This window comes from Syzygium oleosum, unplaced genomic scaffold, assembly GCF_021117445.2.
Source record: "Syzygium oleosum isolate NSW1041296 unplaced genomic scaffold, Sole_v2.1 Sole_v2.01, whole genome shotgun sequence".
Lineage (NCBI taxonomy): Eukaryota > Viridiplantae > Streptophyta > Magnoliopsida > Myrtales > Myrtaceae > Syzygium > Syzygium oleosum.
In genome coordinates this window covers 5,788,684-5,804,774 of record NW_026607485.1, presented here as the reverse complement: position 1 = coordinate 5,804,774, position 16,091 = coordinate 5,788,684, and the positions used below count along the sequence as shown (strand labels likewise).

The 16,091-nt window shown below is 37.5% G+C and overlaps 1 pseudogene; it reads right to left on the bottom strand.

Annotated features, from left to right (window-relative positions):
• Positions 1-16,091, bottom strand: part of LOC115694238 (uncharacterized) — a 79,098-nt pseudogene that overhangs the window by 5,273 nt on the left and 57,734 nt on the right.

Here is a 16,091-nt window from a genome sequence, read left to right as displayed (position 1 = left end):
AATTTAAAAATACTGAATACATATATGAGTTTTGCCTTTGGAGATCACGTTGCACTAATGGTAAAACAATTATCTCTTTTGGAAGTAATAGCCACTAACCGATATTACTATTAAAATATATAAGCAACTTGTAATCTCTAGGTGGAAAAACACACCCACTTGTAGAAGTAAACAACTATTCATAATCTACTAAAATGTGCAGCTTGGTAAATTGATTATTTCGGTAATATGTTACTGACAAACATACATAGCTACTCGTAAAATTTAAACAATGTTGATAATTCTATTAAGAATTTATATTAACCAAAATGTTGGTTACTACAGTTAATCGAGACTACTAACGAAGCATGTAAGCAATTGTAATCTACTAGTGTAAGTACTTATCCACTTATCAAAGCAAAGGATTGCTCCTAATCTACAGGAGCATCTTAATATAGTAAATCGACTTACCTAGTTAGTATGTTACTGACAAATAAAAATTCTACTTGTAAAGTTGAAAGAGTGTTAATAATTTACTTGGAATTTATAGTTGGAAAATATTTATTATGTTCATAAGTTACAACTGTTAATCGAAACTACTAGTAAAGTACATAACCATTTGTATTTTACTAGCGGGAGTACCCACCCACTAATAAAATCTAAGAAAAATGGTAATATGCGACTTGGTTTGAGGATGAAAAAATTGTTATTTTTTAATAACTTATAAACAGTTGATTAGACTAAAAATTTATTGGTTAATTTTGCTTATCGGCAATATTTCAAATTTACATTTCACAGAAGAAAACTCTGTTTTTGGCGAACGGCATTTAGAAACGTGCAAGATTTCAAACTACAATTGTCTGATCAAATGAACAGCTCTGGTTAATAGTTTGATCCAATCTCGAGAGTAGATGACATTGTGAAGAAATTGTTTATGTTCTCGAGATCTGAGAAGATTCGAACTTATCCTTTTCAAATAGAAAACTCTACACTGTCCTATGACATGTGATAATGTGAATACATTGACATTCTCCCCTTGAAATTTAAAACTCGTAGGAATTATTTATGTTCTGAAGATCTGAGAAGAGTTGAACTTGCCTTTTTAACGAGAAAACTCTGCACTGTGCAATGTCAAATGCAAAAACATCAACGTTCTCTTCTTGAGAAAAATCAATATGGTCCGAGTTATTGGAAGGGCATTTTGCTAGCCTTGGTCTGTCCACCGACTTGACCTTCTAATGACGTTCCGTCCTTTTAATACTCACACATGCCCGCAAGCACAGCTGAAGGACCTATTAAGTACATTGTTTTTCTGGTAATATGAAAACCTTGGGCAAGAATGCAAACAGCCACCTAAATGCAGGATTTTTAATTTTGCCCATCAAGTAAAGGGGTGTGTATCAGTAATTAAATATGAACTCAAAAAGGAGATTGAAGGGCCAAATCTGCAGAACCAACCTCAGAAAGGGGCAATTTTTCGTTCTTGAGATCAGAGAAGAGACAAACTTTTATCGAAGTGGATGAGCTTGGCCAGTCTTGGAGACCGTCACGGCACGTGAAACGTTGCTAATTTTAATTTTTTTGACCTTCCTCAAAGCTAGTGCAGTGTGACCATTATTTGGGAAATGCCACATGAAAGACAGTGGCCTTTTTCCATTCTGCGAGAATATTCTTTCGGAAGCTTTTATGAAATTGCAGTTGAATATTCTCAAATAAAGGCACTCAGGGGGACAAAAAAACAAGCGTGCATTGTGCCCTGTGAAGTGTGAACTCGAACACTTGCACGTTCCTACTTCGTAAGTCTACGTTGAACCTTTGCATTCCAAACCACAATTTTCTAGTACAGGTCCTTCTTAGAGTGATAAGTATATTACCAACACTATCAAGAATTTACCCGCATTCAAATGAAGTAATGAACCATCAATCCCTCTGAAATTTTTGCCGTTGCCGTAAGTAATCACAGGACCACCTGTAAGGGTTGCAGCCCATCATTTTAAGAATTACCTGATGATGTTAATGGGGACCTATCCTGATATTTTGATAGGTCGGAATGGGTCGGAGATAAAAGAGAAGAATTGAGTTAGGAGGGGCCACTTTGGTATTAAAGAAACCCGCATTTGTCAACCTTGACAGGCTGTAATGAAACACTCTTATTGACCAATTCTAGCAGACTGGCCCTCGACTCTCTCAACATTGAGCCAATCCCGTCTTCTACGTTTAATGACCCACTGAGATCTCCATTTGTAACTCCGGTACTCGCACTCGTGATCATGGGTTCCAAGCTTTTTCCATCTCTGGCTGCCACTGGTTTTGCTGCTATGCTGTTCTATTTTTTCTTGAAGAGAAGATCAAGGGCAATCACTGGAGGGAAGGCAAATAACAATGCAGCTGCAAACGATCCAATAGCAGGAGGCGCTTCCGGTGCTCACACTTCAACAGAAGGTCACGGAATGGGTACTTTTGCTGCTATGCTGTTTAACTTTTTCTTGAAGAGAAGATCAAGGGAAATCAGTGGAGGGGAGGCAAAAAACAATGCAGCTGCAAACGATGGAACAGCAGGAGGCGATTCTTGTGCGCACACTTCAACAGAAAGCCACGGAATGGATACTTTTGATGCTATGGTGTTTAATTTTTTTTCTTGAAGAGAAGATCAAGGGAGATCACTGGGGGGGAGGCAAATAACAATGCAGCTGCAAACGATGGAACAGCAGGAGGCGCTTCTTCTCTTCATCAGGAGCAAATAAGGATGCAGCTGCAAACGAAGGAACAGCAGGAGGCAATTCTGGTACTCACACTTCAACATAAGTACATGAAACGGCTACTTCATCAGGATATGACTGAAGTATTCTTGAGCTTCAGAGGACCAGATACTCGAGCAGCTTTTACCGACTTCCTTTACACTAATCTGACAGATGGGGGAATCCGCACATATAAAGACGACAGAGAGATCCCGGAGGGGGAAGAATTTGGCCCAAAACTTCTCCAAGCAATTAATCAGTCGAAGATCTTAATACCTATCTTTTCAAAAGGTTATGTCTCTAGCGTATGGTGTCTCAAGGAGCTAGTCCAGATGGTCGAGTGCCAGAAAACTAGAAGACAAAAAATCATGCCTATTTTTTATGATGTGGCCCCTTCAGAGGTTCGACACCAAACTGGAGATTATGGAGAGGCCTTTCGTTCACATGAAAAGAAGCAGCCATATGACGAAGAGACTATGCGTCAATGGAAGGCTGCTCTCAATGCAGTTGGGGCAATAAACGGATGGAGCCTGCACAAAAAGACCAACAGGTGACTGCTGTTGTGCCTTGTATCATTAAAACTCGATGCATTTCATTTGTTTTCTTTCTTGTTGAAATTTAATTTCATGCTATTGAAGTTATACCGTAGAAATCACCCTAAATAACATTACAATCCCAATTTTGTCCTTTTTCATTCCAAACAACATTTTCTTTTCAGGTCATTTATTAACCTTTAGAACCAACGCTAATTTATGTACAATGGAATATATCCTTGGAGAACACATTGCAAATAGGTTTGTAGTTTTCAATTTGGTCTTGTCAGAACATAGTTTTCTAACTCATTGCGTTTTGACCTTTAACAAACACTAGGCGAGAAGGTGAGTCCGTAAGAGATATTACCAAGAAGGTTTTCAGTGAGTTGAAAAAGCCTTATATGGTGGTATCAGACAACTTGGTCAATGTCGACAACCATGTGGATGCAATCATGGAAATGATAGGTGCTCAGACAAGTGAAACATGGATTATAGGAATCCATGGGATGGGTGGCATCGGAAAGACAGCTACTGCCAAAATCATCTACAATAAGCTTTTAGAAAATTTTGAGGGTTGTTGCTTTCTGTCCAACATCTGCGAAATGTCAGAACGCAAAGGCATTGAATGCTTGCAGAATCAGCTCATCTCTGACATCCACAAAAACAAATGCACAGATATAAGAACCATTGATGATGGGATTAAGATCATCAAAGATAGGTTGTCTAATAAAAGAGTCCTCCTGCTTCTCGATGATGTGCATGAAAAGAATCATATGGATGCGCTTGTAGGTGGGCGTGATTGGTTTGGTAAAGGGAGTAAACTTATTATTACTACCAGAAACAAAGAAGTTCTTGATGTTCTTAAAGTGGATGACCGTTATGAGCTTATGGGTGTGGACCGTAATCAATCTCTTCAACTTTTTAGCAAACATGCCTTCAGAAGAGATTCTCCTTTGGATGAGTATATCGACCAATCCAACAAGGTGATAGACATTGCTAAAGGTCTTCCACTAGCTCTTGAGGTCATTGGTTCACTTTTATCTCACACTGAAATGAAAAAGTGAAATGACATATTGGAGAAGTTGGAAAATGTTCCTCACACAGAAGTTTGACGTAACCTGAAAATAAGTTATGATGCATTAGAAATTCGACTCAAGCATATATTCCTCGATATAGCTTGTCTTTTCATTAGATATAATAAAGACGTTATGGTTCATTTCTGGGAAAAATCTAAATTTTTTCCGAAAGAAGCTATGGAAGTTCTATAGAACGTGTCTTTGATAAAGATTGAAAAGGATAATGGAGTGTGGATGCATGACCAACTTAGAGACCTCGGAAGAGAAATAGTTCGTCAAGAAAGTAACACCAAAATAAAGAAGCAAAGTAGGGTGTGGGATCCTAAGGAAGGATTGGATTTGCTAAGTAAAATTAAGGTAAAACACCCCCCCCCCCCCCCCAAATTTTTTTTATAAATTCCCAGTATTTATGGATTTTTCCTTAAAAAAAACCTAGTTTCTTTTTGTGTTGTCTAGCACCATTACCACATCCTCAACCTATATCTTTTGCTCTTCTAAGATTACAGGAATGATAGTATTGAACTCAACTACTTAATATAATGCACTTGAATAAATGCGTTTTAAAACTTTTCCTATGGGCAAGGGAAAAAAGAAGTTGAAGCTCTTTGTCTCAAGTTGGACCATCAACGGCAGTATCGTTTTGCCTATGAGGGCTTTGAGAGCCTATCAGATCTAAAGTTCCTTGAATTGGACGGTTCGATGGAAAATTTTTGTGCAGAAGAGAAGCTTCTTTGGCACGAATCGCCATCAAATGTTCTTCCAACTAGTGAGAATTTAGATCTCCTTCCAGAATTAAGATGGCTTTCCTGGCATGATATTCCCCCAACATTTAACATTACAAATTTCTCCATGGAGGATGTGGTTATTCTTAATCTATCTTGGAGCAAAATTACAGATGATTGGAATGGGTGGAGCCACATTAAGGTATATTATATGCTGGACAACACATTATTTCGTCTTATTAGATTTGAAAGTAATATTTGCATGATTTTTGTTGTACAGGTGATGAAGAACTTGAAAGTTCTGGATATGTCCAATTGCCAAGGCTTGAAAAAATCCCCTAACTTCTCAGCTCATTCAAATTTAGAACATTTGATCCTATGCGGCTGTCAATCATTAGTCGAAATTGATAAGTCGATTTATCAGTTGATACACTTAGTTTACTTGGATGCAAGCAACTGTGGGCATCTTCAGAGGCTGCCAAAAGAGCTGGGTAGAGATCTTGCAAGCCTTGAATACCTATCTTTAGGCGGGTGTGTATCATTAGAGAGGCTTCCGGATTCAATCAGAAATTTGGAATCGATGATTGAGTTGAATATATCCAACACGTGGAAGATCAAAGAACTCCCCAACTCCATTGGAAATTTGAAAAATTTGAAAGTAGTGAAGATGTGGAATAGTCACATAAGCAAAATACCTGATGCCCTTTGGACGATTGGGAAGCTCGAAGAAATAGAAGCCTCCAGAAGATACAGTGGCGATCATTTTGATGGGAACATTGGCAATTGCATCTACGGGAATAAATCCCTGAGGATCTTGAGATTGCATGGTGCGGAAATAAGCGCACTACCGAGGCTTCCTGAAAGTCTTATCAAATTAATACTTTATCGGCTGTACATGAACACGTTTCCAAATCTCTCAAACCTTACTAATTTGAAGGAATTGGATCTGAGATTTGACTCTTGTGATTTTGATGGGAAATCTTATGGGCCCATGGAAGATCCGATACCATGGTGGATGACGAACTTAAGCAATCTGGAATCTCTGGACCTATACTTTGATTGTGTGACCGCCTCACCAACAGACGTTAGCCTTCCTCCTCAACTCAAGTCACTTCACCTCGAGGGCTCTAACCTGCATCGCCTCCCAAGGCTTCCCTCAAGTTTATCCTCCTTACGTTTGGTCGGTTGCAAGTCACTTTGCTCGATGGAGGATCTATCGAATTTGAAGAACCTATCAACTCTCAAGATTTGGAACGCTTCAATTTCAGAGTTCCAAGGCCTTGGTTATTTGGAGAACCTACAAGATTTGGTGCTTAATAGGCTTGGACAGGTAAAGATACTACCTGATCTAAGCAATTTAAACAAACTAAGCAGTCTTGAAGTAGAATTTTGTGATAAACTAGTTGAGATTCAAAGCAAACTACCACAATCTTTGGGAGAGTTTAAGATTTATTCCTGTGGATCTTTACGACAGTTGCCTGATCTGTCAAACTCAAAGGGATTGCAATGGCTTGGAATATATCAATGTGATAATCTAGTTGAGATTCAAGGCGAACTACCACAATCTTTGGAAAAATTGGAGATTTCTTCATGTGAATCTTTACAAAAGTTGCCTAATCTGTCAAGCTTGAAGAAACTGCGAAGGGTTGCCATAAGTAAATGTGGTAATTTAGTTGAAATTCAAGATGAATACCACAATATTTGAAAACATTGGAGATTCATCCTTGTGGATCTTTACGTCAGTTTCCTGATTAGCCAAACTTGAAGGGACCTAAAAGGTTTGACATACGATAATTTGGTTGAGATTCAAATAATTGGAGGTTTACTCCAATGAATTTTTCACAGAAGCTGTAGGATCTGTCAAGCTTGAAGAAATTGCAAAAGGTTGGCATAAGTAAATGTGTTAATCTGCTTGAAATTTAAGGCGAACTAGCACAATCTTTGGAAAATTGGGGATTTTTTTCTTGTGAATCTTTACAAAAGTTGCTTGATCTGTCAAGCTTGAAGGTACCACAAAATGTTAAAAATAAATCATTGCCAGAAATTAAATGTGGAGGCAATCTCTTGGCTTGGCTCGATGATGCCGGACAAATGGGTCGAATGGGACGAAGAAGATTATTAATCTGAATTTGAGGGAGAAAATGCCGAATTTGAGTTTGAATACGAGGGAGAAGACGCCAGATGGGAGGGACAAGACGTGGAATAAGTGCACGTTCTCCTGAAAGCTTTTTGATCGACGATGACAAATTGTTTCCTTGTGTTCAAAGTTTAAACAGAGGTATCATATTTCATCTGACACCCAATGTTTTTCCATTTCTGCAATCAAATTCTTTCACAGGATATGAAAAGAGAAGTTTCACATGCACTTTTTACTTACCTTTTCACAAGATGACTGAAAATTTGATGAAGATATTGAAATTATGATCCCTCCGTACAACCAGGGGGTTCTAAATTATGCACAAATATTTATTCTCTTTTCCTAGTTTGGTTTGGCTTTTTAGTTATATTTTCTTTGGATGGTTTCTCCTTGCTTTTATGTTTCCAAGCTGGAGGTACGCATGTTGATTGTATCATTTTTAATTTTTTATTTGGTATGTAACAAATTATTAGAGATCCTTGTCGATTTGCTGTTTCACATATTACGAAGTTGATGACCTCGCTTCGCATTGGAGATAATTTCGTTATGCTGTAAACAATTAGATGGAATGTGTGTTGGAAGGTCATATAACTATGGTTCTCATACGGTAACTTTACATAATAATCAACTCATTTTTGCAGCTGTGAAGTAGACAGACCATCTGTATTGATATGCTTGTATTCAATTTATTTTCAAGGAAAGGTGTACCTCTTACTAGGATTTGCATATGTTATGGAGAAGTTATAAAATGAAGAAAGACGAATTTCACTTGGGTAGTGGCATCAATAGTTGGTGCAGCACATCTACCATATGCGACAGGAGAGGAGAACTATTTAGCATCTCCAATGCATCATAAATCATCTTGGAGTTAAGGCTAACTTTCAGTACTATCGGTGTGTAGGACATAAGATAAGTCTCACTTGGGGTCAGAACTCGTGTGAATGGACTCTTGCATGATCTCCATTACTGCCTACATTTTCTAGAAATGGTCATGCCTCGGTAATTATCTATAAAAGAAGCCCTTCCATTCACCTCAAGCTATACTAGAGGATTCTTTTAGGTTTTAAGATTAACAAGAAGTTCTAAGGGAGCCATCTCAAATGACTGCCCTTTTGCCGTTTTCTAATGTTGCCGAGGGAAATTAAAGTCTCAATGCAGAAATCTTTTTATGCAGGGAGCTGTGGCAAATTGGGCAGCTGTACAAATGAAGGCCGAATAAAGGAAAATGAAGGCTACTGTCAACTAAATTTGCTTTCACAATCTTGGGGTGATAAACTGTGTATTTATTTGTTGAGAGACAGAAACTTGAAGATTAGCGCGGGAAGTCATTGCCTAATGATGAAATCGTTAAATCCGTTGAACTTGATGTGAAGTTTCAGTTGAATTGTTCGCCTTTTTAAGAGAAATCATTAAAGCAGGGCAGAGGAATTCATTTTGCAATTCATCTAAAAGTGTGTTCTCTTTATTTATTTATTTTTTGTCAAAGTGTTCTCTTTATTGATATGCAATAGAACTTGCTCATCAGTACTCAAAAGTTCCTTTACGAGGAAACACTTGAAGGGCTTGTCTGGACAGTGAGAAAAATTGTGCGCTTAAAGTGGTGTTCCAGGTAGTCTCATTTGCACCAGTTCATGGACCTTTTGATGTGAAAATCTTTTGATGTGGAAATGTTGTTCAAGGTACTCTGACTCATGAGTATGATAGGCACTTGCAACACAGGAAACATGAATTGTTGGAATTCATGAAACAGGCAGCATCAGAAAAATGACTCTTGCCGGAATGATCTACAATCAGCTTTCACATGGTTTTGAGCACTATTACTTTCCTACTAACATCCGTGAAACTTCAGAGCTCAAGGGCATTGAGCACTCGTGGAATCAACTCATCTCCGATGTCCTCAAAAGGAAATTGACAGAAATAAGTAATATTGACGTAGGGATCAAGACAATTAACGATAGGCTATCTAGTAAAAGAGTTCTGGTTCTTTTTGATGATGTTGACCGGAAGAATTAATTGAATGCACTCATGGGTAACATAAAAAAAAAATCAGAAATTATCGGTGCTTTGCATTGTTCATCATTTAAGATAATCTCTTCCATTGGTCACTTGACAACTCTATCCAAGCTCTTTCTCAGAAGCAGCATAATTCCACCACTTCCCTTGTCAATTGGAGCTCTTACAAGCCTTGAATACTTGCCTTTGTAAGAATGTATAGAGAGGCTTCCGGACTCAAATGGCAATCAGCAATCGCTAAATTGAGTTGGATATCTCCTACACGCTCATTAAAGAGCTACCCAATTCAATGTGCCTTATTGATGCAGCAAAAGCTTGAAGAAATAGATGCAAACACATGGTGATAACTTGCAACTGGAAATTCCAAATGGTTTGTATTCGGCCATTTAACCAGCTGCTTACCCCGTGGATAAAGGTCAACTTGTAGAAGATCCAATGCCATGGTGAGCTGTGAGATTAAATAAACTGGAGTCTTTGACCAAATTTCTGCTGTTGTAAATACCTTATCAACAGATATTAGTTAGCTTTCTCAACCCGAAAGACTAGAACTCGGGTGCCAGTTGCTGTGCCTCCCAAGGCTTCCCTCAAGTTTATCTTATTTACGTGTTGAATCTTGCCGGTCGATGAGAACACCGATGGATCTCTGGAATAATTGTGGATTGAAGGCCATGTCTTCCTTGATGTAAGTTGATAATACTTTGTAGAGAGGGATAACATCCATGAGGTCTCTGACCTTTTCAACTTGAAGAGGTTCAAATGATGCAACGTCTGGCATTGCTTAGGAGATTCGGCCAATTCTTGAAAAATTTAAAAGACATGCTCTGCAGAGGAGTATTTTCCAATAAGAAGTGCATGCCGTTCTTGAAAGGTCCTGCATTTACAACTAGATTTGCCGTCAAGGAAGCTTTGAAACTTAAACAAAATTGCTTACTACCCTATGTCATTTCTGCAGACGTTCACTATTGTCTTTCCTAGAATCGTGTTCTTTATACTAAAAGTGCATTTGGTAACCATTCTGTTCCCGAAAATAATTTCTGCTCAGAAATGATTTTTTTTATTCTATTCCCGGAAATAATTTCTAAGCATTTGAAAGCGTTTGGTAACTGCCCAAAATTTCTATTCCTGAAATAGAAAATGAACATAAATGCGTTTGGTAACTGCATAATTTTTTTTATAAATAATATTTTCGCATATTTTAATATTTCTTTTTTTTTCTTCCCCTTCCTTGGCCAATGGTCAGGTCACTGGCACTGGCGACCGGCCACAGGCCAGGAAGAAGACCGGACAAGAAGAAGATGAAGAAGAAGAAAATTTCTTTTTCATTTATGATTTTTGTTCCAGAATCAAGAATCAATTTTTACTTTTTATTCTTGATTCTGTTTCCAAACTGATTCTAGGAACAAATTTGTGCCCGGAAACAAATTTGTGCCCGAGAACAAAAAATTTACCAAAATAGATTTTTGTTCCCGGGAATAAAAGAATAAAATCAGTCACTATTTAGGAAGTTACCAAACACGGGATAAGGACACTACAAGTGCCAAAACTTGTAAGGACACTACAAGTGCCAAAACTTGTGTACGGCGCTCACTTTGGTGCCAAAAGTTTCCACCGGCTCACTTAAGTGCCATTTTGGCCGGAATCCCACGTGGCATTTTTTATTGATTTCTGAAGCCGATGTGGCTCATCGGAGGAAGAGTCAGCATTTTTTATTATAAATAATTTTTTTCCTTTTCTTTCTTTTTTTCCTTTCTTTTCTTTTTTTCCTTTTCTCTCCTCGCCGACCGGTTGCCAATGCCCGGCCCGGGGAGGGCTGGGCGAGGGTCGCCCTTACCGGCGACAGGCGAGGCGGGCCCTCGTCAGATCTGGGCAAGGTCGAAGTTGCCCATGGCCGGCGAGGGGCGGCCTCACCTGTCGTCGGCAAGGGATGGCCTCGCCAGATTTGGACGAAGCGACCCTTGCCCAGCCCTTCTCGGGCTTTGCTGGTGGCTATGCCGGCCACCGACAACCGGCTGACGAGGGGAGAAAAGGAAAAGAAGAAAAGAAGGGAAAAAAGAAAGAAAAGGAAAAAAAAGAAAAGGAAAAAAAATTATTTATAATAAAAAAATGCTGACTGTACATGCTGACTCATCCTCCAGCGAGCCACATCGGCTTCAGAAATTAATAAAAAAATGTAACTCGAATTTTCGGCCAAAATGACACTTAAGTGATCGTTTTTCAAAAAGTTTGACACTTAAGTGAGCCAGCGGAAACTTTTGGCACCAAAGTGAGTGCCATACACAAGTTTTGGCACTTGTAGTATTCTTGTCCCTACCAAACGCACCCTAAATGAGAATCACTATTTGGCAAGTGGACTTGAAATCTGATATCCTTGTAACCTTGTATAGTTAATTACTGGCCGTTTTTGCAACCACTTTCTACCTGAAATGGGACCATGATTTCTTTGGATCTGTTTCAAGAGTTTGATTGGTTTAGATATATTCCCTTTTAATGGTTTTGGTTGGTGAATTAAGTTACCATTAAAGACAAGTCAAATTTATGCTAGTTTTACTTCATTCATATGAATTAATTTTGTCAATTTACACGTTGGTCGTTTCTGTGAGATCCTCGAAACTTGCTAGATCGTACTAATTTGAAGCTGATATTCATACACTGTAAATTTTGACTTTCTTCCACTTTTAGCAATGAAGGACATATTCAAAATTTAATCGGTGATAGAAGCTCTTTCATTCACTTGTTGGTTATACTACGAATGGAGCTTTAGGTTTCAACATTGATACGGAGAACCGCTCCTCAACAAAAGTCCTATATGACAGCCTGAGCTTTTTCTCTTGGCAACAAGTAACAGAAATTTACAGGGTATTTCTGTGCAGGTAATCTGTGGCTAACTCACTTAATGCGTGAAATTGACAACTAATTCACCAAGTAAAGGTCCCAACGTTTTGGCGTTATACTGTGGCTTCTACTATAATGTACAAATCCTAGCTTATCATATACAGTCTCAAGGACTTAGTTGATCTCTTGCACAATGTGCTTTGAATGGTAATAATTGACGATATGTGCTTTGAAACGACGAAGGAAATTAAAATTTTCAGGTTTTCACTAATTATAATTCCTGCATATCAGAAGAAGGTAAAAGCTTACCCCTCTCGTTCCAAAGGCCGATCAGATCATTGTTAATGTCAAATCCAAGATGATATAATTGTATACCTCTTTAAAGTTAAAATTCAGCAGAGGTTGTCAGTGGAAATGATGCAAGACAAGGTCATCATCTCTTTCCAGGATGGCTTGATTTGGCAGTCAATCTGCATAACTCCCTTATGTGCCAATGTGCCGGAAGTAGATGGTAATATCACAGATTGAGAAGTGGTCTCCCAAGGCGCTCTTTGTTTCACCTTATAAAAGCAACTAATTACCTAACCGTTCAAGTCTCACAGTTTCTTTCGACCAAAAAATTAAAAGTCTCAGTTCCAAAATTTACACATCTGACCATTCTATGTTAAGATAAAATAAAACAATAGTCTAATTTGAAAATTAGAAATTAGTCCCGACATTAGTGTTGGACAATCTTTCACATAATCTATGTCAATTAGAGAAAGCAAAGATGCGTACGTCTTCAATGATTTACATTGACCAAATGCAATATGATGAAATAAATTTGCATGCTTTTGTGCTTTTGTTCGATACTATATATTGGATAATTGGGTTGAATTTAATGTTCTCTGTAAGCATGTGAATAAATATTCAACATTAAATAAGATAAAAAGAAGGATATTTGATATAGGTTGATTCAGTAACTACACTGGCAATTAAATCACCATAATCGGATGTATATACCTGAATTATCATGGATAAAGTAGAGAAAATAGTTCCACCGGGGCATGCCATGAAGCTATTGCGTTTGTGCATGGGTTTGCTATACCCACTTGGTGTAGTGAGGGTGAGTACTGTCTACTTGAATTTATCTTGCATATTTTAAGACTAAGACATTATGCAATGTGAACAAGCGTTTGAAAGAAATGCCAAACGGTTTTGATCCAAGACTGTCCTAATATTTTGATTAATTACATGGGGAGCTCTTAGCCACCGCGATTAGGATAGCAAATAAATCAGGGAAGCATCTTGGAATCGCTGATGAACCTTAATTTGATGACCTACAGAGTGTGCCTTCGGGTTTCTTCTATTGAAGTAACATCCCATAAATCACGCTCAAAAAGCAGCACGGTTTGATCTTAATTCAAATTCTTCGTAAGTCCACGTTGAACCTTCAAGTTCCAAACCACATTTTTCTAGTACAGGTCCTTATTCATTAACGCTCGGTACAAAGGCTAATTCATCTACAATGGAATTGAACTATTTAGGAAATTCATTTCACATAGATTTGCAGTTTCTAATTTGGTCACGCCGGAACATAGTTTGGTTCAACACAATCTTTTAATTCCTTTTTCTTTTTACCTCCAACAGACACTAGGCGAGAAGGTGAATTCACAAACCAACTTGCCCAAATGGCTTTCAATGAGTTGAAAAAGGCTTATTTTGCTTGGTCAGTGTCGACCAACATGTGGTTGTGATCATGGAAATGATAGGCGCTCCAACAAGTAAAACACGGATTGTTGGATTCCGTAAGATGGGTGGCATTAGAAAGACAACTATTGCTAAAATCATTTATATTCAGCTTTCACACGATTATGAGGATTGTCACTTTCATTTGAAAACATTTGAGAAACTACCAAACTCAAGGGCGTTGAGAGCTTGTGAAAGATGGGAGGCTAAGCAAGCTGGAGTCCGAAGTTGTCCTATGCTTTTGTGACTGCCTTATCACCAAGTTATTGGTATCCTTTCTCGACTCAAGGCCTTTACCGTTTGGAGAACCTATTTAGGGCTTCGGGACCTTCCATAGAGAGATATTACTTGATTTAAGTAATTTGAACACGCTAAGAAGTTTCAACTAGGAAATCATAGTAATCTAGTTGAAATTCAAAGCCAACTACTTAAATCTTTGGAAAAATTGGAGACTTTGTGTAGCGAGTCTTTGGAAAAGTAGCCTCATCAAATTTGAAAGACATTTAGATAAATCATTGCGATGTGGAAGCGATTTTCAAGTTACATGCTCCGAGTCCAATCTGCGGTGGATTGGGAGGCTAATTATATTGCGCCATTAATTTTATAAGGGCCATATGATTGCTCACCGAGGGGGAACATGTTGTCTTTTGTTCTATCTCCCAGTTTTGTCTTGTTATATTTATTCTCTTTTGAGGGTTTTGCACTTCGCTAATTTACCCATTAAAGACTAGTCAAATCAATTTCAAGAGCATTATTCTTTTTGGGCTGCGTTATTTTCAGCCTCATTTTGGCTAAGGCACTCCTTTTTTTCCCCCATGAACTTACCAAAATACCGTCCCCTCTCTCTCTCTCTCTCTTCAATTTATTATTCCTTTTTTTTATTAGGCTAACCCACAAAACTGACTAATTTCTATCGTCTCTCTTATCTTATTAGTTTCACAACATAAAATGTCAAATTGCACCCAACAAGATATTATCTTATCATGCATCCTATTATCACTTTGCCTAGAGAAGGTCGTTAATTGTAATTTATAATCTCATATTTTTAATCACAAAAGTTACATAGAATGTTCAAAATTTCTAGTTATGATGGCTTATGAACACACAATTGATTGCCTATTTTTTTATCAAATAGTTTGAGGAAAACTTTTCAAAGTTGAAAATTAAAATTCAATCTAATTATCTAGCTGATTTTGACATTGTGGGTGTTTTTTGGGAATAAAATTGTAGGTTTTTAAAGTTAAACATCGCTGATTTGTGCTTTCTTGTGAGCTTTTTACATTTTAATATGAATTGCAAGATGGGTGTTGAAAATTCATTTACACCGTCTTCACTTTCAGATTCATATCAGATTTTTTCAGAGGAAAGTTTTAAACATATCTTAGTTTTAATCGACTTGATATGAGATTAAATTTACAATCTATATTAATTACTTTCTTCATAGTATGAGTAGAACAACAAGAAGTTTCCCTTTTTGGCCCTTTTATGTGCTTATCTTTTGTTAATATTTAGATATCATCTAAATATAAATATGTTTAACATTTGATCATGCTTCTAACAAATAAACATTTTTAATATTTTGATCAATTTTTCTTTTCCAATTTTGATCAAGATCGGCTAGATAATTAAATTGAATTTTGATTTTGGACTTTGAAATATAGCTTTGCTCATACTATTTGATAAAAAATAGGCAATTAATTGTGTATTCAGAAGTTGTCATAAATAGAAATATCTCATGATTGAAAATGTGGTACCGTAAATTAAGATTGACAAAATTTTTCTAGGCAAAGTGATAACAAGATACATGGTAAAATGATATCTTAGGCGAATTAAAATTGTTCGATATAATAGTCCTAGTTTATCTAGAATATAGCTAAGTGGAATAGAAATACGAATACTCTAGTTAATAACACTCAAGATTGCATGCACAAGCGCAAGGTGCATAATTTGTCTCTTCCCATTTCTATAGACTCTCTAACCGAGAGAGACATCCATTACTCCCAAAATTGATTCTCCTTAGAAGTTTGTGAAAATAAGATGGTTCTTGCTATTGTATACACAACTGATGATAATTAAATTGAGATCGAGTTATAGTAAAAATTATGAATTTCGCTTATTTGATACGACGGTGCTTTCCCAATGACATATTACCTCTAATGAACGATACTATAATTTAAAAGATTTTTAAGTTCCTTAATGACTATCCTCTTTTCATCTTTTGTTGCATGCCATGGCGAGGCCACCTTTAGCGCAGCGGAGGAGAGTAACTACGGGAGAGATCGATTGAACAGCGGCACGGTGGTGGCGGAAGGGAGGGGCAGAGAGAGGGGATT